The sequence below is a fragment of the Rhinolophus ferrumequinum genome, chromosome 24, assembly GCF_004115265.2.
Source record: "Rhinolophus ferrumequinum isolate MPI-CBG mRhiFer1 chromosome 24, mRhiFer1_v1.p, whole genome shotgun sequence".
NCBI classification, from domain to species: domain Eukaryota; kingdom Metazoa; phylum Chordata; class Mammalia; order Chiroptera; family Rhinolophidae; genus Rhinolophus; species Rhinolophus ferrumequinum.
In genome coordinates, this window is record NC_046307.1 from 41,377,697 (window position 1) to 41,404,555 (window position 26,859).

Here is a 26,859-nt window from a genome sequence, read left to right on the forward strand (position 1 = left end):
AAGGCCAACAGGCCGTGGAACCCCCAGATAGAACCACTCACCTGGGGGAGCCAGTCAGCCAGCCATTTGCAGCTAAAAGGCTTTCCCTGTGACCACTTGCAAGCACAACTCGACCATCCTGTTCCTGCTGCCAACTGTTCAGACTTTGTTAAATTAACACACGTTGAGTAGAGAGAGCACAGTGTGCCTGGATGGTGAGCTGGTTCAACAGACCACAGGAGAAACTGAAATAGAGAAGTTTCTCAATCACAGGCCTGGAGGAGATTCACAGCACGCCTGGAGGGGCCCCACGGGAAGTCAAGGCGGAGTGCAGACCACAGAGGTAGGACCTGGGGCACAAGTTTACATTAGGGTCCCTGAGTGGAGTGTTTTGGGCTTCCGGGGCTAGGGCTGGACCAATCGATTCAAACCAAAAGAGCCATCGTCTTGGTGAGCTCAACGGGGGGGTCTTAGTTAAGGGGCACACAGGTATACAGGTGCTGGAGGCTGGGGAGACTGTTGACCACAAGGGCTGCTGGGAAAGCCCTGACATGTGCTTGTGACTCCCTGGCGGCCATCTAGCGCATGCACTTGCATGGGCGGGCTAGTGTCAGGTTAAGGCCCCTGCAGATGCTGGGCTAGACAAAGTGGATGCCAGGGCAGCAGTCGGGCGGAGTGCCTGAGCTATGTTTGGACAGGTGAACAACTAGATGGAAATTTATGTTTATTTATCCAGCTAGGCACATATTCTGCGGCCTAAATCTTTTCACTTATGTCTTTCATCAAGTCTGAGCCATCATCTCTGAATATTTACTTCTCTTCCATGTTCTCTGTTTTGTCTTTCAGAAACTCCTGTTTTGCTCTTGTCTGTTTAATCTGTTTCTTGCCCATTCTTTCATAGTTCCACCTCTCTCTGTACTGAATTCTATGACTTTACTTAGCTCTATCTTACTCTTTGCCCTGTCTTCAGCTGAGTATAATCTACTGTGTGACATGTTTATTGAGTATTTTAATGCGGAGTTTTAAGATTCAGTGACTATATTTTTCATTTCTAGACACTATATGGTTCTTGTCTTTATGCCTTGCTTTCACACGGTTTTAAATTTTTATTTTTTATCATTTTTTAAAGATAATTATTTTTATAGAGTTTCTGGTTTTTCTATTGCCTAAAATATTTGAGAGTCTTGTTAAAATGGCTGTTGAGAGTGGGTTGGTTCCTCACATTTTGTAATTTTGTATTATGAACTCATCTTGGGTTTGTGTGTATGTCAGAATCCTGACAAACGTTGATTGATTGTCTTCCTCCAAAATATTTTGTTTGCTTCTGTAAGTTGTTTCAAAGACCAAGACAAATTTCTATGTCAGTTGTGCAGTTTTTAAACTGGGTCGTGACTAGGAAAAATTGAAAATTCTAACTCGTGAGGTGCAGGTCATGGCTTATGAGTCATCAGAGTATACTCCTTCCCCATAAGAGCCCAGGGAGGGACAGACCAGTTTCCCGTGCAGATGAGCTGATTTCCTCTAGTCCACCCTTTCCCTATGTGTACAGATTTTTGAAATTTCTGAATTTGGTTTATTTCACTGCCTACTCTCTGCTTTGTACGGCTTCAAGGCCTCGTTTCTTGTCAAAATTAAACCCACTTGGCATCTACGGCGTCAACTCACCAACTTTATTTCTGGCTTTCAGTTCCCTCTAACTTGCTGAAACCTGGAAACTTCACTTATTTTCATGTAAACTGTATTATGCATCTAAAAGAATGTTATCTGTTATTATCCACCACTTCTAGCTGTTTATAGTGAAATGTTTTTCACTTTAGATAGTCCATCATATTGCCAGAAAAGGGCTCCTACATTTAATACAAACATAACTTATCAACTAGATGATTGAGCGATATCAGGAGATGTCATGAAATTGTTCGCTTCCAGGTCCAGGGAGCTCTGGAATACTTTCCAGAAAACAAAACAAAAAATGGTATGTGTACAGGGGATGGACTTCTGGTTTAATAATAAATTCATATTGTTCCAGTTATAATGTATATTACAAAGACAAAAGGGTGTAATTTAGTGTGGAAAGGTTTGATAGGTGTCATTCTATATATTATGGTGTATATGTTTACAAGTTCACAATTATGTTCAATTGGCAATGCAGTTCAAAAATAAATAAAATTCTTTTTATGTAACATCCACAGGAATATAACCCCTATATAGATCTGGGATTGTTTTGATGCTTATTAGATCTGTTGCTTAACGGTTTAATTTGTTCATATACTTCAAAGCTCAAATATTCACAGTTAATATAGGTACAGACACACTTTATAATTAAGTGTAGCCTATAAAAATATATCACCTAGAGCATCATTACCCTTCTAGCATTAGTTTTAAGAGAACAAACTTTTTCATTCTCTCAACTGGGAGACAGTCACCTCAGGATGAATCCGCACGCAGTGACAATGGACTTCTCACTGAAGGGTTTTTCACATCCAGAATATCCATAGGTTTGCATTCCTAGATGTGTTGTGACTTCTTGATTAAAAACCTCACTTCTTCCGTACAGTTTCTCTCTAGTGTGGATTCGATGTCTAATGAGGTTTGCCTTCTGGGAGAAGGTTTTCTCACAGTCAGGGCATTCATAAGGCTTCTTTCCCACGTGAGTTCTCTTGTGTATAATAAGGCATGAGTTCTGGGAGAAGGCTTTCCCACACTCCGTGCACTCATAGGGCTTCTTTCCTGTGTGAGTCCTCTGGTGAAGGATGAGGTGTGACTTCTGGAAAAAGGCTTTTCCACATTCACTGCATCCACATAGGGCCTCCCACATAGGGCTCCCACATAGGGCTTCTCACCTATGTGGATTCTATAATGGATGATGAGGCAGGACTGCTGGGAGAAAGATTTTCCACATTCTTTGCAGCCGTAGGGTTTCTCTCCTATATGAGATCTGTGGTGTTCGATGAGACATGACTTGTGGGAGAAGGTTTTGTCACATTCTGAACACTTACGAGGCTTCTCTCCAGCAAGAATTGTCTCAGGTATGAAGAGGCTTGTCTTCGGGGAGAGCGTTCATCACAACTGCTGTTTCCAGCAGGTTTCTCTTTTGTGTGATTTCTCATACGTTTGTTGAGACAACCCTCCCTGAAGCCATTGCCCTGTTCATTGCAGCCATAGGATTTCTCACCTCTGTGGAGTCTCGGATGTGTAACAAGTTCTGATTGGCGGGAAAAGCCTTTCCCACATTTGGTACATTTGTGGTCTTTCTCATCACTGTCGGTTCCCCGATCAACGTTAAGGGCTTGGTTACAGCTAAAAGTTTTTCTATACTGGTTGCATTCATGGGATGCACGCCAGAATGTGGAGTTTCAAGCTTAGAATAGAGAAATAATTTCACCTATCCATCACACTCAAATCTCCTTGTTGCGAGGTATGCATTAGGACTAACGTGTACATTACCTTGCAAACTCATTCCACATGCGTCACTGTTGTCTCGAGGAACAAAGTTTGTGTTCTGACAGGTTTTTTTAAATTGTATTACATTCATGGTGCCCTTTTCTGGTCAGTTTTTTTCTTGTCTGGGAATGAAACTTGCCTCAAAAGTTTGTCTTGGTGTTCCTGTTGTCTGTCTACTTGGGTATCAACTTGGAAAACGTCTTTTAGGAAAAAAAATAACACAAATGTGTTCATGTTTCCAGGATCACATCATAGAACTAAACTGTTTCAGAAACGTTTGGAAGGAGGATTAACTTTGTGGTTTCAAATTTAGTTGCTCAGATTAAATAATCATAATCCTATGACAAATACCTCCTAGTCCCTTGGCTTTTGAAAAGAAAAAATGAGATACTAGAACTTGGGATAAAACATTGATAATGAATAGAAGTAGCTTTGCTATTAACAAGTTTGACACAGTACATTGGAAAGAAGGTGAAAACACACGAGTGAAAGTGAATAAGAGGAAAAACTGGGAGGGTAGTGGATTCAAGGCACTGATGTGCTGGTGAACCAGCTTGCCAGGAGGGGAAAGCCCTGGGCGGTAGCACTCCCCCACCATGGTGAATTTCAAGCTAACAAGATGGCACCACTGAATGCAGAGCTGGAAAGATTCAGGCACAATTGGCTACCACAGGCCAGGACTAGCTCTAGCAACCCTAGATAAGGGGGACGACATAATAAGGAGGTCCTGTCAGGAGATAAGGATCTTTAGAAACTATAAGCAAGCACTAAAGAAAGACTAGGGTTCCTGGAGGAATCGGGAGAAGGGTTTAGGAAACAGAGCAAAGGACTCAGGTTAAAAGAAGTAAAACCAAGTGTAAAACCACTCACTTTATTCCTGGGTACAAATCGGCTGGCTCTCCACTAGTGTGCACTTCCTGAGTCCTTCCCACCGTAAGTCCCTTCATTCTGCACACCAAACGAATTTTCTCAAAGCATCAAGTCCTTTATTGTTAAAGGAATGATCTTAGCGCTAGAGGTCCATTCTGCAGTGATTTATCCCCACATGGACCTACAAGATCTGTATGATGCCCAGTATAAGGACACTGGGATAATTGTCCTAGACCAGAATGCAAGCTGTGCTTGCCCCCAGGAGGATTCCCCATTGTATTCTGATGGCTTGGATGACCATTTTGTTCAGTCGTTGTTCCTCATTACCAAATCTGGCTGACAACCAAATCCTTATGTGTCCCCTTCCTGTGTGTCTGATGGACTTGGCTGCATATCAGTCCCCACCCCACTAACTCCATATCGACGGTCCTCCAGCGTGCTGGTGTCCACCTTACTGTGGCATCTACTTTGAGAATCTGAAGTGTCAGATTTGCCATCCTGTATTTAATCCTCATTTGCTTTTCCCTTCATTTACATTTTATACCACAGACTGCACCTGCTATTTCACCTCTGGCACCCAGACCCAATGCAACCATGGAATTCCTTTGTGTAGAAATGTTTATGTTCCCTGAGCCCCACTGCTGATTTCCTAAGAGAGAAAATCAATACTTACTGATCTTCCCCATCAGGATTTTCTGGGTTGGAACCCAGCCAGGGGGTACTTTGGAAAGCTCTCCAGGTGATTCTGGTGTCTACCCCTGATTAATAACAACTGCCCTGAACAAATGCTTGATAAAGGATCCTTGTCCTGGAAGGAAGAGGGAGTTAGTTGGTGTTCACCATGTGAGTCCCACAGAAGTAAGGACCAATAAAACAAAAGGCTCTTCTCCCCATGGGGTTATACTCGGATGGGGGGAAAGCTTCAGTTATAACCTATTAGAAAAAAATGGGGCCATATCACATGGTTTGAAAGAGGAGGAATTTAAAATCATATAAAAGGTAGCAAATAAATTTCAGAGGCATTTCACAGTGAAAGAGAAAAGACAACTAAACTTAAACTGAGTGGCAGAAAGTAACAGTTATTTTAAAGTAAGGCAAATCTGTGAAGCCCTGAATGAATGAGAAAGCCTATTTCATAATCATGGGGGAAAGTATAAGACTGAAGATTCTAGAGAAAGACTCAGCAAGCAAGGTCTTAGATGGCAGGGTAGAATAAAAGGGCAAATAAACATAGAATATGTCTTTCTCTAAAATGCAGGGAAAAGAGAGTAATCATGTAGTGATGTGTGCAGCTAGCAGGAGTCATGTGGGCATCACAAGCTCTCAGGCAAATTGTCCACAGCTGCTTGCAAAGATCCAAAGCTTTTAAGAACAGTTACCTGAAACAGGAAAATATCCAAGATTCTGCTTTGTGACCTCTTGGAACTTTATGTCCACTGTCCCCTTGCAAGCTGGTTTCCTCACCTGGAGAGCTCCATCCAAAAATTTCTTCTTCCTCCACCCATGGTTCCCACCCCTGTTCCAACCTGGAGATCACAGCTGGTTTGGTAACTTGACACCCTGTTCATAAGAAATAGTTACAGGATTTATACTGAGCCTCCTGAGCCTTCTAAGGAAGCAGAAGGTTCGGGACACACAATGAACATTTACATCTTGGCCAAGAATAGGTATTTCGCTTGGGAGGTAAATTCACAAACAAATAATCCAGGTGAGATGAGAGCAAGACTCTGACAACTGAAACCCAAGGCTAAACACTATTATTACTTAAGAGTTTGTATATAACTGATTAAAGAAAGGAGCTCAGACATAATTAGGGAACACAAGAGGCCTTCCTCACCCACTGAGACCGTGACTGTAGTTCTTCAGCATCACATCCCAGTACTGGGTCCTCTGCATAGGGTCCAGCTGCTGCCATTCCTTACGGGTGAAGCCCACAGCCACGTCTCTGAATGACAGTGACCCCTGGAACAGCACATTCCTGATTAATCTGGAGTGCTCATCACAGAGTACTATGGCGAAGGTGTAGAGGAGATGGATCTTACCACCTTCAGAGTCAGGTTTCCCATGATAAGTTATAAAGGAACTTAGCATGCCCCTAACTTTGTATATTTTGAGGGAGAAAAAAAAATCATTAGAAAAGATCTCACTTATGGATCTCCATTCATTCATTCACTCACTCACTGAACGAGCATGTATTGAAGACCTGGTATGTTACTGGCATTCTGCATGGTGCCTGGGATCAAGAAGCTGACTGCAACATCGGTCCTGTTCTAAAAGCATTTATACTCTGGCGGAATGAGATGAACAGAAAAGACTTTGGTATAGATTACCCTGAAGGCTATGACGATAGTATATTTAAGCACAGAACAGACAAAGAAGACAGCAGTCAAATTCAATGTATTGATGTCAAGTAAAGCTTCGTTGGAGGTCATGTCTGAGCAGTCATGAAAAATCAACAATATATTCTGATGCCGGAAGGACATTATTATCAAGAGGCAGTTCATGGATCTCTATTTCTTTAGGGTCTGTTACTGTCGCGTCCAGCGCAACACAGGCAGAGAGGGTGCGAGAAGGGGCGGCTTTGGGTTAAGTTTTAAGAAAGAAACAAACAGAGACTTAATGCAGTTAAATCTCAGAAGGCCAGGGGTCTCCAGTCATGAAAGACTGGAGCCTAGAATGAAGCCAACTGGTGGTTTTTATTGGCAAGTACATAAGGGAATGTTATTGTTTTTTAATACGGTCTGTGAGACTCATTTATCACATTATAGAAATAACCCAAACAATTTATGTTGATCTTTAAACAGCTGAAGCAGAAAGTCCTTGAGGAGAGGTATGTGACTCTCTTGAGGGACAAATATTACATGTTGAAATTGTTTTACAGAGCTGAGCAGAGAGAGCTTAATCTTATCGCTCTCAAGACTCTTCTGACAATTAAGTGAGAGGGGAAAGCCAGAGTAGCAGCGGCTTTTCCCAGGCAGGGGGAGGGGTGGGGCAAGGCCCCTTCCCAGAGCGTTCTAAGGCAGCTCTTTTTGGGGGTCCCCGCTTGGTTCCGCCTGGCTTGAGTTGTTTCCCACGTGGAAATCTTACTCGTCTTTGGCTGCAAACCATCTTTTGGGGACCAGACAGAGAGACATGAGGTGTAAAACATTGAGAGATAAGCAAAGTTCCAAAGAGGCACAGGCTCACAGACTTTTCTTTCCTCAAGGAAAGACACGGTGTGGGGGGGGCGGGCAATAGGCTAGGCTGTTGTGTGACAACAAGTTACTGGACCTTTATTAGGTTCCTTTTGTGGTTTTATGTTTACCTGATTTTTCATGATCCTTATAGCTTTGCATTGCTATCTGCACATGAAAAAGCAAGCACATCTTTCACTCTTTACCAAATGGTTTTGGCAGAGAAAGACCTCCACCAGTCATCCTGATCAGAGATGCTGGGAGGGTTGGTTGGTGGGGCCTCTGGGTAGGCCTACTGCCATGGTCCATGGGTGGGCCTCCTGTTTGGGTCTGTGGACAGGCAGGCCTGATGTAGGGTCCGCAGGTGGGCTGGGTTGCTGGTCCACAGGTAGACAGAGCAGCCTTTGGGGTCCATGTGTGGATGAGATTGCCATCAGGTCAGTGGGAAGGCCAGGCTGCTCCTGGGTCTGCGGTTATGCCTCCACCCACAGTGCTTGAGCTTCTCCCTTTTCCACATCCTTGGAGGAAACCTTAGCATTGTGACATATTTAAGTCTTTGCTGATCAGATAGATGTGAAATGGTATTATATGAATAAAATGAGAAGTTCAACAAAGAAATAGAAACCATAAAACAGAAATGTTGTAACTGAGGAATACAGTGATAAACTGAAATATTCAATAGAGAGCTTCAACATCAGACTCAATCAAACAGAAGAAAGAATCAGTGAACTCAGTCATTTGAAATTATTCAGAGGAAGTTAAAAATGGAAAAGAGTGAAGAAAACCTATGGTACTTATGGAACATGAACAAAAGAACCAATACATGCAAACCGGAGTCCCAAATGAGAAGAGAGAAAGGAGTAGAAAGCTTATTTAAAGAAATAATGATTGAAAACTTCCCAAATCTAGGAAGGGAAATGGAAGACTACATTCATGACCTCCAAAGATCGCCAAATAAGTTGAACCCAAAGAGGTCTACACCCAGACACATTTTAATTGTATTATTAAAACTCAAAGACAGAATTTTGAAAGCAGCAAGAGAAAAGCAAGTTGTCATATACAAGGGAATCTCCCTAAGAATATGAGTGGCTTTCTCGGCAGAAACCTTGCAGACTGAGAGTGGAATGATATATTTAAAGTACTGAAAGAAAAAAACAAAACTGCCAACCAAGAATACTATACATGGCAAAATTTTCCTTTAAAAATGAGGGAGAGATAAAGATTTTTCCAGACAAACAAAAAACTGGGCAAGTTCCTCACCATTAAACCTGCCTTACAAGAAATACTCAGTGAGTTCTTCAAGTTGAAACAAAAAGACGTTAAGTAGCAACATGAAAGCATAAACCTCACTGGCAAAGGTACATATGCCTCTCCTAGTCAACACAGTACTGGAAGTCCAGCCAGAGCAAGTAGGCAAGAAAAAGAGGCAAAGGCATCCAAATCATAAAGGAAGAAGGAAATGCATCTCTGCGGATGGCATCGTCTTATCAAGTACAGGATCTTGAAGAGATATCTGCACTCCCATGTTCACTGCAGCATTATTCACAACAGCCAAGCAATGTAAACAACCTAAGCGTCCATCAGTGGATGAATGGATAAACAAAAAGTGGTAAATACACACAATGGAATATTATTCAGCCATGAGAAAGAAGGAAATCCCACCATTTGTGACATTAATGGAGCTGGAGGACATTATACTAAAAGAAATAAGCCAGACAGAAGGACCAATACTGCATGATCCCATTTTTATGAGGAATCAAAAGGAGTCAAATTCATAGAGCTAGGGAGTAGCATAGTAGTTACCTGGGAAGGAGGAGTGAAATGAGATGTTGGCTAAAGGGTTCAAAGTTTCAGTTATGGAAGATGTAAGTTCCAGAGAGCTATTGCGTAGCATAGAGCCTATAGTTAGCAATTCTGTATTTTGCTAAGAGGACAGACCTTTTGTTCCATGCACTTACCAAAAAAGAAAATAATATATATTTAAAAAGAGGGGTGGGAGGAAACTTTTGGATGTGACGGATAAGTTTATGGCCTTGATTGTGGTGATGGTTTGTTTCATGGGTACACACTTATCTCCAAACTCATCAAATTATGGATGTTAAATATGTACAGACTTTTGTATGTCAGTCTTACCTCAATCAAGTGGTTTAAAACAATAACATTTTCTAGTAGTCACACTTTTTAAAAAGTAAAAAATGAAAAGAATTAATTTTAATCATACCTCTTATTTAATCTAATATATCAAAACTATTTCAACAGATAATCATTTTAAAATCACTGATACATTTTTCATTTCTTTTTTTTTCACACCATGTCTTCAAAACCTAGTCTGTGTTTTCCACTTACAGTACATCTCAACTCAGACACTGTATTTTTCATTTCACTTTAGTGAAATATAGTCCTATAAAAATAATGAAGTTGTGTTTAATGGAAATATATTTTACAGATACAGTTTTAAAATTTGAACGTAAACTAAAAATTCAGGCCCACAGTCACACGGACCACACTGCAGGTACTCCTATCCACCTGTGGCTAATGGCTACCATGTTAGACAGCGCAGGTCTGAGATGCATAAATACTACTGGATTCCTCTGGGGATATGGAATTGGCTGATAAAACTCCAGTCTGGCTCCATCATTAAGGGCTCAGTTCTATGTCTGTCTGCACTCAGATCCCAACCCATCCCCTAATAGATGTGAGATCTCAGGCAATTTGCTTAATATCACTAGCCTCTGTTTGTTCATCTGTAAAGTGGGAGAAAAGGTTAGTACCATCACAGGTTCATTCATGAAATAATATATGAAAAACACAGACTGGCACATAAGTGCTCAACAGATGGAGTTTTATAACTTTCATTGTCATTATCTTTATTGCAGACAGCCCTAACAGAGAGAGGTTCCCAATGAGACTTGGTTTACCTACAAAACAATAGCTTCTCAAAAAGACACCACATGAAACCTCCAGTTTTACACAGGTCTGACAGAATCCTGTCTCAATCAGCTCTCTCTTCTAAGAAGGCTGTGGAGTCACCACGTTGTTTTCAAGCTCTCATACTGGTCCTGTCCCCACATGTTTCTGTTATCAAAATCCAGACAGTTCCAGCTTTATTAAGCACAGACACTCCCATCAAGACAGGTTCCCAAGCTAGAAACTAAGACCCTGTGACTATCTTTCTTCCTGGAATGGACAGCGATGTTTGTCCACGAGGCCTCGTCTTCCCTAGGACTAACATTCTCCCCCCACCCCGAGCCCATGGTGCTCCTGGGAGTTCCCCATCGCAGACCCAGCCCCTCAGCTCTAACCTGGACTCAGCTGGATGAACCTGAATCTTTCCGAGATCTTGCAAACGGGCTCTATGAAACGAGACTTCGTCCTGTTCTGTGGCACACTTTGTAAATGTGAGGTGTGGGAGCTGATGGGCGTCCTATTTCTGGTCACACAGATGAAGTCAGCGTGACAGAAGGAAGTCACAGAGACAGGGGCAAGGGACAAGTAAGACTCCTGACAATATCTGGGTTCCTGGATGTAAGCGCCTCCGAGACCCAACTACATACCTGCTCTCCCCACGGGGCGTGGTGCTGCATGGATTCTGTCTTTGTCCTACACTAGTTAGAATGGGGTTTCTGGTTCTTGTAATGCCAAGGATTCATGTTCATGTATCTCTAGAGACCAGGATAGAGAGGGGCCCTTTAGGAATATAGGGATTTGAGAATGCATACAGGCTGATGGCAAACAATGATGTCACTGATGTCTGAAGAAAGATGACGCTCGCTGAGGGAGAAAGAACTCCAAGGAGGCCAAGGGCACCTGGGTGAGGTCTCAGTCCTGAGGACAGAGAGGGCACCACCTCCTCAGACTGGAGGAGAGAAGGCCAGTAGAGCTCGGGCCGCGTTCCCTCCATTCCCTGCTGAGGATTGCAACGCTGAGCTGTTCGCTCTCTGTGTCAAAACTTATTGTGAAAGTAATTTAAAGAATGTGCTACTCACTCGTTTCTCCAGCCTGTACAGTGTTTTATCTAGGTCATTCTGAACCGTAACAAGGCTGCGTGTGTAGGCCTGAGTGTTGGATTCCCTAAACAGCTGCAATCACAGATTTCTGCTCGGGCTGGCACAATATCCACTGTTTATACTGGAAAAGACTTGCTGTGAAGTTTATTTCAATGTTATCATTTAGGAACCCGCCCGCTATATCCCACATACAAAGACCCATCACATAAATTTCTGAATGCCCCAAAAAGCTGTATTTCCCTAGAGAAGGTGATATGCTTGTCCCAGACAGACAACACAAGCCATATGTATTGGACGGAATCTGTCTTTTTAAAGTGCCGGAATGTCAGACATAAATTTAGGGGGCAGCCAGGAATTCCAGCAGCCTGTGCAACGCATCCACTCTGCCCTTCCCGTGGCCTTGATCTTCCATTCACTTCGTATTTTCACTGTGCATTTTGTTTTATTGGATGCATTCTTATAAGCAACCTGAAGTCCATGGTAAAACAAAGTGCAGTATAAAGAAATGCCTTACTCACCTGGCACATGGTCCTTCCCTGCTGATCGGGGAGAAGCAGACACATGTGGAGGCAGAGATTGGGGTGAGGGAGGAGAGGACATGAGAGGTCAAGCTTGCCTCCAGCCTGAGAAAGAATCCACTGCACCACCCCAGGCTCGTGGGGGAGTAGAGCCTCCTCCCAAGGACTCTCACCTTGGAATGTGATGGGGACCCAGCCTGCAGGCTTGAACTGGGCTTTCCCCCCCTACTTAATGAGTGTACATCTCTGTGTCTCAGTGATTAATGTACAGTCTACTGCCCTCCACCCACCACTGCCCAGAAATTTAATGAATAGAAATTTCTTCTGAAGAAACAGTCATGAGTTCGGGCAAAGATTTATTGGCCAAGATATGTATTACAAATTTGGTAAAATGCTGAAAAAACACAAATAACTAAATATCCAACTATAAAGCACTAGTGAAATGAATGTACTACATCCAAAGAGAAATAAGCATTATGTAGCAAAAAAAATGAAATCATGGAAAACTATTTATTAATGGCATACTGATAAGTGAAAAAGGTGGTTGAACACTATTTGATCCAACATGTGCACGCACACATACTCATACAGATTAGTCTGTGAAATGATGGAAAACAAAACGCTAGTAGTAGTTAGCTTGGGTGGTTGGATAATAACCATTTAAAAATTGTTTTCTTTGTACTTTGATTAATTTTCTAAGCTTTTCTATGACAAACAAGCATTTCATATTTGATCACTACTGAAAAGTTATTTTTAAAATATTCGTAGCTTACTCATCTTCTAATCCAAAGCTTCTATCACCAGTCTGGCACCTGGCATTGAGGAAATTCACAGGAACATAATATAAAAATACAATTCTGGGCAGAGTCCATCAAATGGAGCGTAGCTAAGGCAAACGGAGGTTTATTATCCAGAGGCACTCAGCTCTATCTGTGCTAAGTTTTCTTTGTTTCTCCTCTCATAGCTGCAGTTTATCAACAGTAACTTTTATTAAGAATCGTGCTGGCTGCACTGTGCTAATCTCACCCAGGAAGTGGTCCTAGTCTGGCTCTGCCACTTACCAATATGGGACAAGATCTGATGACTTCTCCTGAGCCCTCCTCCTCCTTTCCTCATTTTCCCAGGGAACAGGAACACGAAGGTTCAGGAGCAAATTTACTGTGGCTGGAAGCATCAGTGGACCCCACACCTGTCTCTCCTGAATAGACACGAGGTCGGTCTTAGGTATGTTCCTACTTAGGATAGAGACACACTGGATTCAAGAGGTCTGCAGAGACACTAAAACTCTAGAAATACAGAAACTCGATAAAGAATTCCGGGGGTGTTTTGTAAAAATTAGAGTACCTAAGTTCTTAAAAATAAAAGATTGGTTAATAAATTATGATACAATCAAAACATGCCAAGCTACCAATCAACTTCAACTATCATAGAAGAAATATCTGACATGGAAAGATCTTCCAGCAATACCAGTAACTGAAAAAAGCAGATGCAGAAGCGTGATTCACAGATGTGTAACAGGAGAATGGATGGGATTTCCCCAGGTGCCCTGGGGTTTAGCTAAACCCCAAACACCCCAAATTCTACGGAGGAGGTGCTAGACACACCCTAACAGATTCCTTCCTTTGGGAGATGGAAATAATTGAAGGACAGGCGTTTACTGAAGGCGTGTAGTATGGGGTTCTCCTCCTCTCCCAAGCCAGGATTGGGGGGCTCCGAGAGCCCTGTTCATGGAGAGTGGAGGGAGCCTGTATAAAGAGGGGAACTAACCTCGCGCCCCCAGGCTGGATGTGTGTCTACCTGCAGAAACTCTTAGGTGCATGGTAGTTCACCAGAGGGGAGCAGGAGAGCTTCTGTGGCAGTGTAGGGCATGGGGGAGCCCAGAAACAGGAGCCAGCTTCCCCCATTGAAGAATTAGAGGCTGGCTAAGCCCAGCACGGTGGCCAGGCGAGGAATGGGGCAGGTGTGAGAGTCACCTGTGCTGCCTGCATTTGTTGGAACCAGGATGCAAGAGTTCCAGGGGGCCGTGTGGATGGCGGGGAAGCTGTGTGCTTGAGCTTTATTGCAAGGCCACTGACTCAGCAGGCTGCCTGCTGGGGGAGGAATGCCACCCTGGGGAGTGGAACACTGAGCCAGGAGCTGGGGCGTGGCACAGGTTGTGCACCCCACAAAGAGCCATCTTGTGGCCTCCTATGTAATGGAGGGCAGCCAGCGTTAGGCAGTGAGAGCTACAAACAGCACCAAGCAAGGAAAAGTGTGTGCTGCTTTTCCTCGGCAGTCATGCGCAGTGTAAGGACGTTTTGGTCAATGACCGACCACGTACATGACAGTGTTTCTGTAGGATTACAATGGGACCTAAAAATTCCTCTCACTTAGTGACGGTCCTAACATCATAGCGCAACACATTACTGACACGTTTGTGGTGACGCTGGTGTAAACCTGCTGTACTGCCAGTCCTGTAAAAGTAGCACATACAATCATGTACAGGACGTACTTGACAATGATAATAAAGGACCAGGTTACGGGTTTATGTATTTATTATGCTATACCTTTTATTGTTATTTGGGAGTATACTCTCTACTTACTGGAAAAGTTTGCTGTAAAACAGTGTGCCCTGTTACACCAGCAGAAGCCTCGTGCATGTCATGGTTATTCAGTCTCTTGATCGCTTCATTTTCTCTTGATTTAATCTCATGTTTTGGACCAGCGTAGGCTGTACCATCTGGGTGTGTGTAAGTGCACGCTATGATGTTTGCACAACTACGAAGTCACCTAATGACGCATTTCTCAAAACGTGTCCCCATCATTAAGTGGGGGACTGAGCTTCGAAGGACAGCGAAGCCTTGAGACGCCATCTGCCCGTGCCCCCCCACTCCAAATCAGACAGGAACCCCGATCCTCTGCAGAAAACGTCAGACGGAGCCGCCCACCAGACCCCGACGTGGAGCACCCCGCCCAGCAGCCGCCGGCTCTGCAGCGAGGAAACCGCCACACGTGCCCGCTCTACAGCCTGACGCCGAGGGAACTGTCAATCCGAGGTGTTGTGGAGGCCTCAGAACTGACCAGGTCTCAAGTGCTGGCTGTCCAAGAGCAGCCTGGGGTCTGGAAGTGTCCAGATCACACTCAGAGACCTTCCAACACTGCATACGTACCCACGGACTTGGGCAGAACCACAACTCCCGGGAGCCTCCGCGGTGAGGCGCTTCCGGTCAGCTGGGGGCACTTCCGGCTATGACGGAAGCTGGTGTGGCAGCAGGCGTGGCACGGTGGACTATCCAGGAGACTAGTCCCGTGGCTGCCCTGGTGGGCCGGCGGCAGCTAGTTAGTGAATGCACTATTTTCCACATGGTTGCCGGGCCAGCAGTCGCCCTGGCAGCTTCCCACCGGATCTGATCTGTCCCCAGATCTGATCCGCATCACCTTGAGGGGCGGCTTATGGCTGCCCCAGCCTTGGAAGTCCAACCTGGGGACTGGCTGTAGGTCTCGTCTCAGCAAGTCTACTGCCTGACAGGACTTTTTTTTTTTTTTTTAAAGGCCTATCCTTCGGTCCTCATGATAATCCCCGAAATAGGTATCATTATCCTCATTTCTCAGATGAAGAATGAGAGGCAGCCTTTCTCAATATTTTTACTCTGGAGGAATCCTTAAAGTAATTCTCAAATCTCAGGGAAGCCTGCCTAAATATTACGTCTGCAGCTCATGACAGAATAAGACAATCACGAAGTCATACCTATGAAATATTGAATATACAAAAGGACAATGGCCAGACTATATATAGAAACAGGACTCTGACATACCATTGCTGCAACCTGCCAGGGAAAACCAACCCCTTATCTACAATAAACAGCCCAGGGAACCAGATTGCTATTCTAGCAACAATCCAGGAAGCTAAACAATAATTTCTGTAACAGTCGGCCCCAAAAGACCAGCATTTGATCAATAAGTGACCGCTTCCCTAATTTTTGTCCCCAGCTTCCCGATGCTGACAGCCTCCAAAGGGAGTCAACCAGAAGCTTTGCCTCTTTTCCACTGTAGAGCTTTCCCATTCCTCTCTAGCCTTTGAGTCTCTGCCAAAACGTGACAGTGACTCCTATATCAAGCGCTGAATGTATAGCTTTTGCCTGTTCTCATTTGGTTGGTCTTTGTTAATCTTCAGAGATATAATTAATTGCCAATATATTTCTGTAGATTCTGTTTATTTTGGCTAGCTATTCATTTGTTTGGTTTCCCCCTCATCATTTGCCATTAAACCTGTATTACTAAAAATTCACAAAGAAAGTGAAGGTAAAAGAAATTTAAACTTTAAAATGATGCTTTTTATGTGCTTATGGCATTTATACTGCTAAAGTTATTAAAACTTAAACTTTTTAATCGTATATTATATAATTGTGTTAACAAATTGGACTTCCTATTTTACAATGTTCCTGGAATTGCCTGTAGAGTTTGAACAACCAAGTATATTACTGGTCTAAGATAGATATTCTTTATGACATGTGGTGAGAGATAGAGAAAGGTTAGGGACAATGAATGTCATCATGTGATTTTAAAAATCCTACTAAAATGATCATTTTAGCTCCTTATTAATATGCTCAAATAGTAAGTTGCATATCAGTGAATCTATTTTGCATTAGATTGGAAACAGCCCATAAGAACTTTTAAAATGCACTGTTAGATTCAGCTCTTACTTTTTCTTTGGCAAAAAAGTAATATTCTTTTGTAGCATGGGATTGCTTTTTCTTTTGTTTCTACTTCCTTATCAGATTTGGACATCAGGAATTTGAGTCCTTTGCAGAGTCAGCTACATAGCTTTCTACCTTTTGGGTTGTTCTAGAGAATTATAAACAGTGGAAATTATATCTTTAAAAACCTATAAAAAGATTCATTTGTGAACTTTCTGAGCGTAGAACCTTCTATTGGATAATTCTTTGGGGGTTTTTTTTGTTTTATTTCTTCCTGTTTGACCGATTTTGGTAATATATTTTTTCTTTTTAAATTTCTCTTTAATTCAGTATTTTCAAGGTTTTTTTACTAAATTATTACGCCTGCTACTTTAAATTATTTAATATTTCTGGATCTATTTTTTAGAGAGCTTTCTAAGAATTGGAATCTCTTTTGTATTGATTAGTACAACCAGAGATTTATCACTTGTTCATTTTTTCCCAAAAACAGTGCTTTAGATTTGTTTGTTAATTCAATTTTTCCTTTTCTTCTCTGAGGAGAAAGAAAATTAAACTCTCACAGTTATCATCTTCTAACATCAAGATTACATGGAAACTTCTTTAGAATAAATAGGAAGGGGAATGTTCCACTTCTGATTACAAAAGGAGAACAAAAAATGTAGGACGTGGATAAAACTGCGATAATAGAGATGCCAAAACAACAGTGCCTTAAAAACCATAGATGATTATTTTTCATAAACCTACCTGGGCAGCCCCAAGGGAGTTAGAAAACTCTGCTCTGTCTAAGTTACTACTCTACCATCCCTTGGGTGTTTTCTTCATCTGTATAGTTCAAGATGGCCAACACCACATCTGCATCTCATCCAGCAGTAAAAGGAAATGCCCAGAATGCCCTTTTTTTTAAGGGCACAGTCCAGAAGAGGTACAAGTCACTTCTGCTCACATCCCATAGGACAGGTCTCAGTCATACAACTACTATTACTTACAGAGAAGACTGGAAAATGAACTCTTTATTCCGGGAGAGCAATGTTCACAGCTAAAAATTGGGGAGTCTATTACTTTTAGAAGTGGAGAACAGATACCGCGCGATAACTAGCAGTCTCTGTCATAGGAGATAAGAGAGGATACAAGATGTCACAGAGAATGCCAGCCAAGCAAGTGAAGTAGATTGTGATATCGACCATGGACCTCCCCACCACCCCACTTCATCAAGTTCGGCTCTAGATAGGACTGGATTTTATTTATTTCCTCCATTTCACCAGAGGACAAAATTTAATCTTCGAGGGATGGGAGTGGAAATGATAAGCAGTAACAGCTCTGCTCAGATATGCTGGACAGAGCTGGAGACACGAGAATCTAACTGCTCTGATTATAGATTTTCATGGTTTTCAATTTATTTGAAGAATATAATACACGTGTGGTGTAACAAATCAAACAATACAAATATATAGAAAAAGCTAAGTCCTCTTCCCCCATAATATAAAGTAACAAATATAAATCGCCTAGTACCTATTCTTTCATATAATTCTCCTGCCTCTATGTAATTACATAAAAGTCATACAAGGATAATTCACATTTAATATGATTATTAATATTATTGGGTATAAATCTCTCTCATCTTGCTGTTTGTTTTCTATTTGTACCATTTGTTCTTTGTTCTCCGTTTCATCTTTTCCTGACTTCTTTTGGATTAATTGAATGTTTTTTATGATTTTTGTGTCCTTTTCTGGTGCTACAACAGAATACCATAGACGGGCTGGCTTATAAACAGGAGAAATTTCTCTCAGTTCTGGAGGCTGGGGAGTCCAAGGTCAAGACACCAGCAGACTCATGTCTGGTAAGAGCCTGCTTCCTGGTTCTTAGATGCAGGTCTTTCCACTGTATCCTAACGTGGTAGACGTGGGGAGGGAGCTCTCTGGGGTCTCTTTTATAAGATACTAATCCCATTCATGAGGGATCTTCCTTCTCACCACCTCCCAAAGGCCCCACCTCCTAATACCACCCCATTGGGGCTTAGGTTTCAATGTATGAATTTTTGGGGGGACACAAACATTCAGTCTATAACAATTCTATTTTATCTCCTTGGTTGTACTATTAGCTATATCTCTGTTTCTTTTTTTTTTATTATGTTAAGGTTGCTTTAGATTCATAGTATCCATTTTAACTTGTAATCTATCTTCAAGTGATATTATACAACATCATACATAGCCCTCTCTGGCACTCTGTCCTGAGACTCTAAATACTTTGGTCTCCCTGGACTCTCAGGTCCAGCTCCTCAACTCAGGGAGTGCATTGGACTTCACCTGGGTTACCCTCTTTGTGCCTAAGCCTGAAAATTCTCCAAAGGCTGCAAGCTGGGACAATCATGGGATTCCTTCATTTATTTCCCAGTGCTCACAAATCACTGTTCATTTTCTGATGTTCAGTGTCTCGCAAATAATTGTTTCATATATTTTGTCTGGTTTTGTTTTTTTCAGTAGGAAGGGTAAATCTGGTTCCTGTTATTCTATCTTCACTAGAAACAAAAGTTCATCTTCATTTTTGAAAGATATTTTCACTGGAAATAGAATTATAGGTCTACAGGGGTTTTTCTTTTTATTTTCTTTCATCACTTAAAAAAATGTCATTCCATTTTCTTCTGACTTGCATAATTTCTTCTTTTTCTATTGCATAGAAGTTGCCTTTATTTTTTTTACTGTGTTTAATATTTCATGCTTCCATAGTGAGAATTTTAGAAAAAGAACAGCAAATTAAACCCAAAGAAATTAGAAGGAAAATGATAAATAGATTGGAGTATAAATTGATACAACAGAAAATAGAGAGGGTCAAAAATCCAAAAGACATACTGTGCAAGGCAAAATTGTATCACTTAGAAGATAGAGAATACTTTTATGATTTTAGAATGGAGAAGAGGATTTCCTAAGAAAAAAACACAAAAATTATTAACAATAAAGGAACAGATAGGTAAGATTGTAACAAGAGGATGATACCATAAAGAGAATGGGTGAACTAGCCAGAGTAGGAAAAGATATCTATAAAAGATATAATTTACAAAGTCTCATCTGTAGAATTAAGATTTCCTACAAATCAATAAGAAAAAAGTAGATGATGCAATAGAAAAAAAATGATCAAAAAACTTAACAAGCATTTTCCAGAAAAGAAAATCCAAATGGACAATTAAGGATACAAAAAGGTGCTCAACTTTAGTAATGATCAAGGAAATGCAAATTACAAGCCACCCAGTTGGCACTGGCAACACCAAGGAGGAGCAAGGCTGTAAAAACCACTGCAACATTCATTTCTGGCGCGAATGGAAATTAATACAATTGCGTGGAGCAACATTTTGGTATTCTCTAGTAAAGCTGAACATGCAAATACCCTATGCCCCAGCAATTCCACCTTTAGGTATATAGCCTGTTGAGCAGGGTTTCTCAACTCAGCACCATTGACATTTTGGGCCAGATAATTGTAGGGGTGCTGCGCTGTGCATTGTGGGATGTTGAGCAGCATCCAGATGCTAGTAGCACCCTCCACAGTTGTGACTACCAAAAATTTCTCCAGACTTTGCCAAATAATCCCCGGGGCAGATGGGAGAGGCAAAATTGCCCCAAGTTGAGAACCACTGGTTTCATCCAATTGAGTAGTTTATGCGAATTGGACAAGGAGTTACAGCCTCATCAGACTAAGACATTTAGGTAACGAGCAATATGAATCCAGAGTATGAGGCTTGCAAAGTAGAATGTGCTTTCCTTCTCATATAGCTAAAGCCTGGGCCATGTTCAGTGGGAACTGATGGGTTCCTGCAGCACCTCCATTTGGAGAGCTGGACCTGGAATCCCTAAAGCAACTATAAAACAAGCATGTCACTCATTCTTGTGAGAAATGCTGCCCTGGAGAGCAGCTCCAGATTGCAAGTTCCCTCAAATCTCTTTCCAAAGATGGAAACTCACCCAGATGGTAAGGTAGCCCTATACTTCCTGGAGACAGTAACAATTTAACAAGCAGCCAGTGACAGCACAGTAAAAATATCGTGATGCCAGCACTATAAAAAGTCCCAGAGTTCAGTAATATGAACCCCTGGTATCATCAAGCTTCAACTGAGGAATCAATGTCCCCAAACGAAATCACTTTCTAGAAAAATTTAAATAACTAAATCCCTTACCCCTCACTTTAAAAAATTCTGCATAGCCCCACCTATGTGGCTCTCGGGTACCTAAGAGGAATCTGCCTTCCATCTTCTACAGCCTGTATTGTCTTCTGTTAACAGTAGTGTTTCCTTTGGTATCTCCAGATGTGGATTCATTCTCCCCAAAGCTGCTGTGTTCTCACTTATCCAAAATCCCAACTAGTCAGCTGTATACCAAAAAATACACGCAGATGTAAGGAACTTAGAAGTTGCCATTCTATCAACACAACGAACTAGAAATTGAATGTACTGAACAATCAACAACTCTTCTTAGAACCATCAGAGAAGTGAGGTCACAGGGCAAGTCGCTGCACCCCACATTGGAGACAAACAGGCAGATTCAGAGAATCACAACTTACCAGAGCAGAAACATCCACGTGGACTAATTTGGGGTAAGAAACCATGGACTGTAATTGATGAATTTCTGGAAGCCCAGTGTGGACAAGTGTGAGAGTCAAAATGTGCAGGGTGGCCCCCACACTTTTGTGAGTTTTACCTCCTGGAGCTCAACCAGGAGACAAAAATCCCCTCATGCTTCCTGCAGAGGGAGGGAAAAGTAACCATTGTGAAATACACCAAAGCATTCTGTTTTTCTTAACAAGGTCTACCCTCAGGAGAAACTGGTTAACCAGAGCCTAATTGGCTTTTATCAGAGCCTAACTGACATGGGGAAGGGAAACATCCAACTCCAGCTGGCTTGAGCCTTCCACAGGGAGGAAGCGAAATACCCAGCTCCAGCCTACTCTAACTATAATGTCCCACGGGGGGCAGGGCTGAGAAGCACTTGTGAGGCTCACAGTCCAGGGGCACAGGCTCATTAAAAGACTGAGACCTAATCATTGGGCTACAAATGCTTCCGCTTACCCCACATCTTCCCACTATGTTACTAAAGGTTCATTTACAGCAGTGTTTTTTCCACCCAGTACAAACAGGTCCTCGAATAACATTGTTTCATTCAAGGTCATTTAGGTGTATTGTTGATGAGATGCTGCAGGAACTTAACTCTCATTTATATAAATTAGCCTAAAACTGGTTTCATCATAGTCATTTTGCTTAAAGTTGAAGAACCTATCGACTACATTAAGTGAGGACTTACTGTATCCACCTTTCAACAAAAAATTACAAGGCGTGCTAAAAGGCAAAAAACAAACGTTGATGAGACTGAACAAGCATCAGAATGAGAGTCAGATATGGCAGGAATGTTGGAATTACTAGGCCAGGAATTTGTTAAAGCTATGATTGATATGCTGAGGGCTTTAATGGGAAAAGCAGACAACATGCAAGGACAGAGGAACAGTGTAAGGAGAGAGATGGAAAATTCTAAGAAAGAATCAAAAAGAAATACTAGAGATCAAAAACACTGTGTATGGAAAATAGAATTGGTCAGGCTTCCTCCTCGGCCATCCGGTGGCCCTGACCCTGCGACCCGCTGGTCACATGAGATGGAATGTTGCGCAGGTGCTGTCCGTTCTGAAGATGTTGCTGTTTGTATATTCTCTTATGTACGCACCTTGGCTGTGAGCCACTTTTGTCTCGGCATAGTATAAAAAGAGCCCGGCCATTATATGAGGGGGGCTGCCGATTGTACTCCGATGAGGCTGGCTGCGTCCGGTAGTGAAGCTGGTGTATCCATTCTGCCTTCAGCTCCACGCACCTTCCAGCTCCCAGAGTCGCGGACACCTTACCCCGGGCCCACAAACCACTCCGACACACTGTAACAGAGAATGCCTTTTATGAGCTTATTAATAGACTAAACACAACTGAGGAAAGAACCTCTGAGCTTGAGAATATCTTAATAGAAACCTCCAAAACTGAAAGGCAAAGAGAAAAAAAAAAAAGACTGAAAAACAGAACTAATCAAGTGATTAGTATCAGAATATATGACTGCTGCCTACATTGCAATAAGCAAAAGATAAACAACCCATATCAAAATGTGCAAATGATATGAACAGATCATTTGGCCTGCAGGCTGTGGTGTACTGACTGACTGCTGAGTTAGAAGGCTATCGCAATAATCCTGGTAGCATCAGTTATGGTGAGAATAGTGAAAGTTCTGAGACAGAATTGGGTATTTAAATATAATGTTTATAGAATATCATGAGAAAGATTACACAGCAAAAGGAAACCTGTGGACCAGCTTTGCTTATGAAATATTAAAAATCTGAAATAAAATATTAACAAGTAGAATCCTATTTTTAAAGTAAAACATTGTGATTAAGTGGAGTTGCCATCGGCATTGTAAGTGTGATTCAATGCTGGGAAAGTCATTAATATATCACATTAATGGGACTAAGGAGAAAAAGTGTATGACCATTTTCACAGAAGCACAAGAAACATAATAAAAGTAAACACCCACTCGTGACTTTTAAAACTGCTGTATAAAATAAGAATTAATGGATACTTCTTTAACATGATTATATATATATATTTATATATATATTTATAATTTATTTATTTCATCCCAAAAGTCAGGATCCTACTTAATGAGAAGATACTAGAAGCTTTCCCACTAAAGTAAGGCCACTTTTTCTATCACTCTTTAACACTATGTTGGAGTTATTCCACTGCAATGAAACAGAAGAAAGCAAATTAGAGCAAAGAAAGAAAGAGATAAAACTATATCATTTCAGATTATATGATTATATTTCTAGAATACACAAAAGAATCAATGGGGAAACTCCAAAAATAAGAATTTTGTAAAAGAAGTTTATAAAATCAACATGCAAATATCTATATAAACAAAAGCCATTTAAAAGATACAATGGAAGAATAAAGATGTAATCAAAGAAGATGACCCTATTTATGATAAAGAATAAAATACTTAAGCATGATCTTAAAATGTCTAAAATGCATATAAAAACTGTAAAAAACAACTTTTGAAAGACAAAAAGGGAAACTTGAATAAATGAAAAGACATGTCCCATTCTTAGGAAGACTTAATTTCATTAAGATGTCCATCCTCCCTAGGTTAAATTTAACATGATCTCAAGAGACATATCATGAGTTCTCTTCCTCTGAAATTAAAAAGTTGATTACAGTTTGGAAAAGAACAAGTAACAATAGCTAGAAAATGCTTGAAAGACAGCCAGATTCCAATCAATATATTTGAATATATGAGTGCCTCTGTCATTAAAATGAGACACTGTCAAATATATGGTGATGGAAGGAGAACTGACTCTGGGTGGTGAACACACAATGGGATTTATAGATGATGTAATACAGAATTGTACACCTGAAATCTATGTAATTTTACTAACAATTGTCACCCCAATAAATTAAAAAAAAAAAAAAGAGACACTGGCCTATTCATAAACAGAAGGGAGAAAATCCAGAAACAGAACCAATTGCAGATGCAAAACCAGTAAGTACACAGTAAAGACCGCATCTCAAGCCAGTGAGAGGGAGAAAAGACTTTTTAATATGTGACGCTGGGATAACTGGTCAGCCTAGGGAAACAGATAAAATTTATATTCATTCCTCATACCATATACCCAACAATTTCAAATGAATCACAGATTTAAATGTAAAATGAAAAATGAACCATACAAGTATTAGAAGAGAACATGGGGAAATTATAACTGGCAATGGTGAAAACTTTCCCATGATCTGAAATTCAGACACGATAGTGGGAAAGATTAATAACTTTGACTGAATAAAAGTGGAAAACATTTAGATAGCATAAAATACCATGACCAGAGTAAAAAGGCAAATGACTCACTGGGGAAAATATTTGTGATGTACGTCACCGACAAAGGGTTACTATTTGTAATATAGAAAATGCTCCTAAAATTAGAGAAAAGACACAAATCCATATAAACATGGGCACTAGATTTGAACAGACAGTTCACAGAAAAAGAAAAGCGAATTCTCTTAAATATATGAAAAGTCGCTCAATCTGATTCATTATAGGAGACATACAAGGGGAGAACATTTCTCACTTCTATCAGACTGTCAAAAATCTAAATTAATTTGACAACACAGTCACAAAAAATTCATTAATTGCCTTTGGAAGATAGTAGGACTCTAAGTAATTATTTTGAAAGCAGTATAAATAGAGGGGAAAAAATAAAACATTTATTGTATCTTTCTTATCTAAATATACCCTTGGGGAACCAAATAACTGAAAAGGGGCAATTAATAAATTAAGAATTAATAGAATTATAATATTTATCGTTTTGCAATCCCTACTGAATCCTTGAGCAGTGATCACCAATGATTGCTGACATCTTTTTAAAAAAATAAGAAAACCAAACATTCTGTTCATCTATGGAGTTATACACAACATCACCTATGAGAGATCTTGAACAACACAAAACAAAACAAAACAACAACACCCTGGGTCTGAGCAAGTCTCTGGATCTACCTACCAAATTATAGGAAACAAGAGGCAGCAGAAAAATATGTCCAATAATGCCACAATGCAACAATCCGTAAACCCCGATAGTGGGACATTCCAGTGTCTTCAACACTTACATTAGCTTCTCCACTGCCCTCCTCTCTCCCTCTGAGTTTTTATTCCTGTTATTCTCATTTTACAGATGCGTAAACCGAGGCTCAGAGAGCACAGGCACAGAACGCTTAAGATGTAGGAGACAAAGCTGGAATTTGACCCGATCAGCTTTTCTGAAATGCCCCCACGTGATTTGTTTCTTGACTGCCCCCAAAATGGAAGCCACGGAGGCCCTTGTCAGTCTCCAGTCTCCTCCCCTGCAGAGCTCCCACTCTGCTTTGGACAGCTCACCTCCCGTGTGCTTTATCCCTTCGTGGTAACCCTGAGCTTCACTAGCCCCGTTTGCACCTGGGGAAACTGCAGCCCTGAGAGTAGCCTATGCTCAGTGGGTTAGTGACCAGATGGAACCAGAACCCTGCTTCCCTAACTCATACTCTCACACTATACTCTCCTGACTCAGGAGGGAGGGAGGAGGGCAACAAAGAATGACAAGACTCCCTGGGGACTGAGGGAGAAGGACGGTGACATGATCATCCTCAGAGGCCAGAGCAGGGGTGGACAATGTGCTCGCCAGACCTGAGCCCAGACATCATGCCCTGCCTTCAAAAGCAGGCGACACACACTGTAGCCAGTGCTAACCTACCTCTACACCCCAGAAAAGAACGTTTAGACACACTCGAGGGCTGTTCTGTGGTTCTCCAAGACTGCTTCTCCCTGTCCAGTCTGAAGTATTCATTTTACTGAGAGAAAATTGATGTTTTATGTGAATGCACAAAACGTGTGTGCAATTTGGTGAGTTTTGACAAATACGTACACCCACGTAACTAAAACCCAATCAGGATATACAATTGTCCATCATCTCAGAAACTTCCCTCATGCCCCTTTTACTCATTCCCCATTCCCCGTACCCCCTTGGACCGTAAGTCTGAAAGGTTCTGACACCTGGAACACTCAATGCTTCTGGGTCTCTCCACTTATCAGTGGCCATGATACAGCCAGGCCCCTGTGAAATGGAAGCCACTGACTCCTACCCTGGAACTAGCTCTCTGAAGACACGCCATCCATGTTGCTGGCTGTCACCACGAATCAGGCCACCAGGTCAGCCAGCGAGTGGAATTTTTCACTTCTTCCAAAACCTTCCATGGTGCTGATTTTCCCTGTTCTCTCTTGGCACCTGAAGCCCCAAGCTCATTTTATCCCATGGCTAATATCTGTGATAAAGCGGGCCCTGAGAGAGAGAGGGTGAAGATGCCTATAATTACCTTAGCAACAGAACATGCTGGGCATTGCAATCATTTACTCTCATCACCATAGCAACAGAGAATCACAGAATCATGGTCATTTGGAGCCCAGTGGCGATAGTACTCACTTAGTCCAATCCCTAGATTAAAACAGAAACAAAAAAACCAAAGCACACGGCGTCGGTTGCTGCTCAGAAAGGCTTCATGTCCCTGTATATGTATGTTCTTTGTTTGGAATGTATGTTGATTCCAATAGGACTGGCCTGAGTGTCCATTTGGGTGGCTGACTCTTAGGCTGATTTCAAATGTGAAGCCTTG

The 26,859-nt window shown here is 41.6% G+C and overlaps 1 long non-coding RNA gene across 1 annotated transcript; it reads left to right on the forward strand.

Annotated features, from left to right (window-relative positions):
* Positions 1-21,242, forward strand: LOC117016788 (uncharacterized). Its single transcript, XR_004421961.1, has 3 exons — positions 1-322; positions 18,406-18,501; positions 20,956-21,242. It is a non-coding gene; the product is annotated as an uncharacterized LOC117016788 (long non-coding RNA).
* The last annotated feature ends 5,617 nt before the right edge of the window (positions 21,243-26,859 follow it).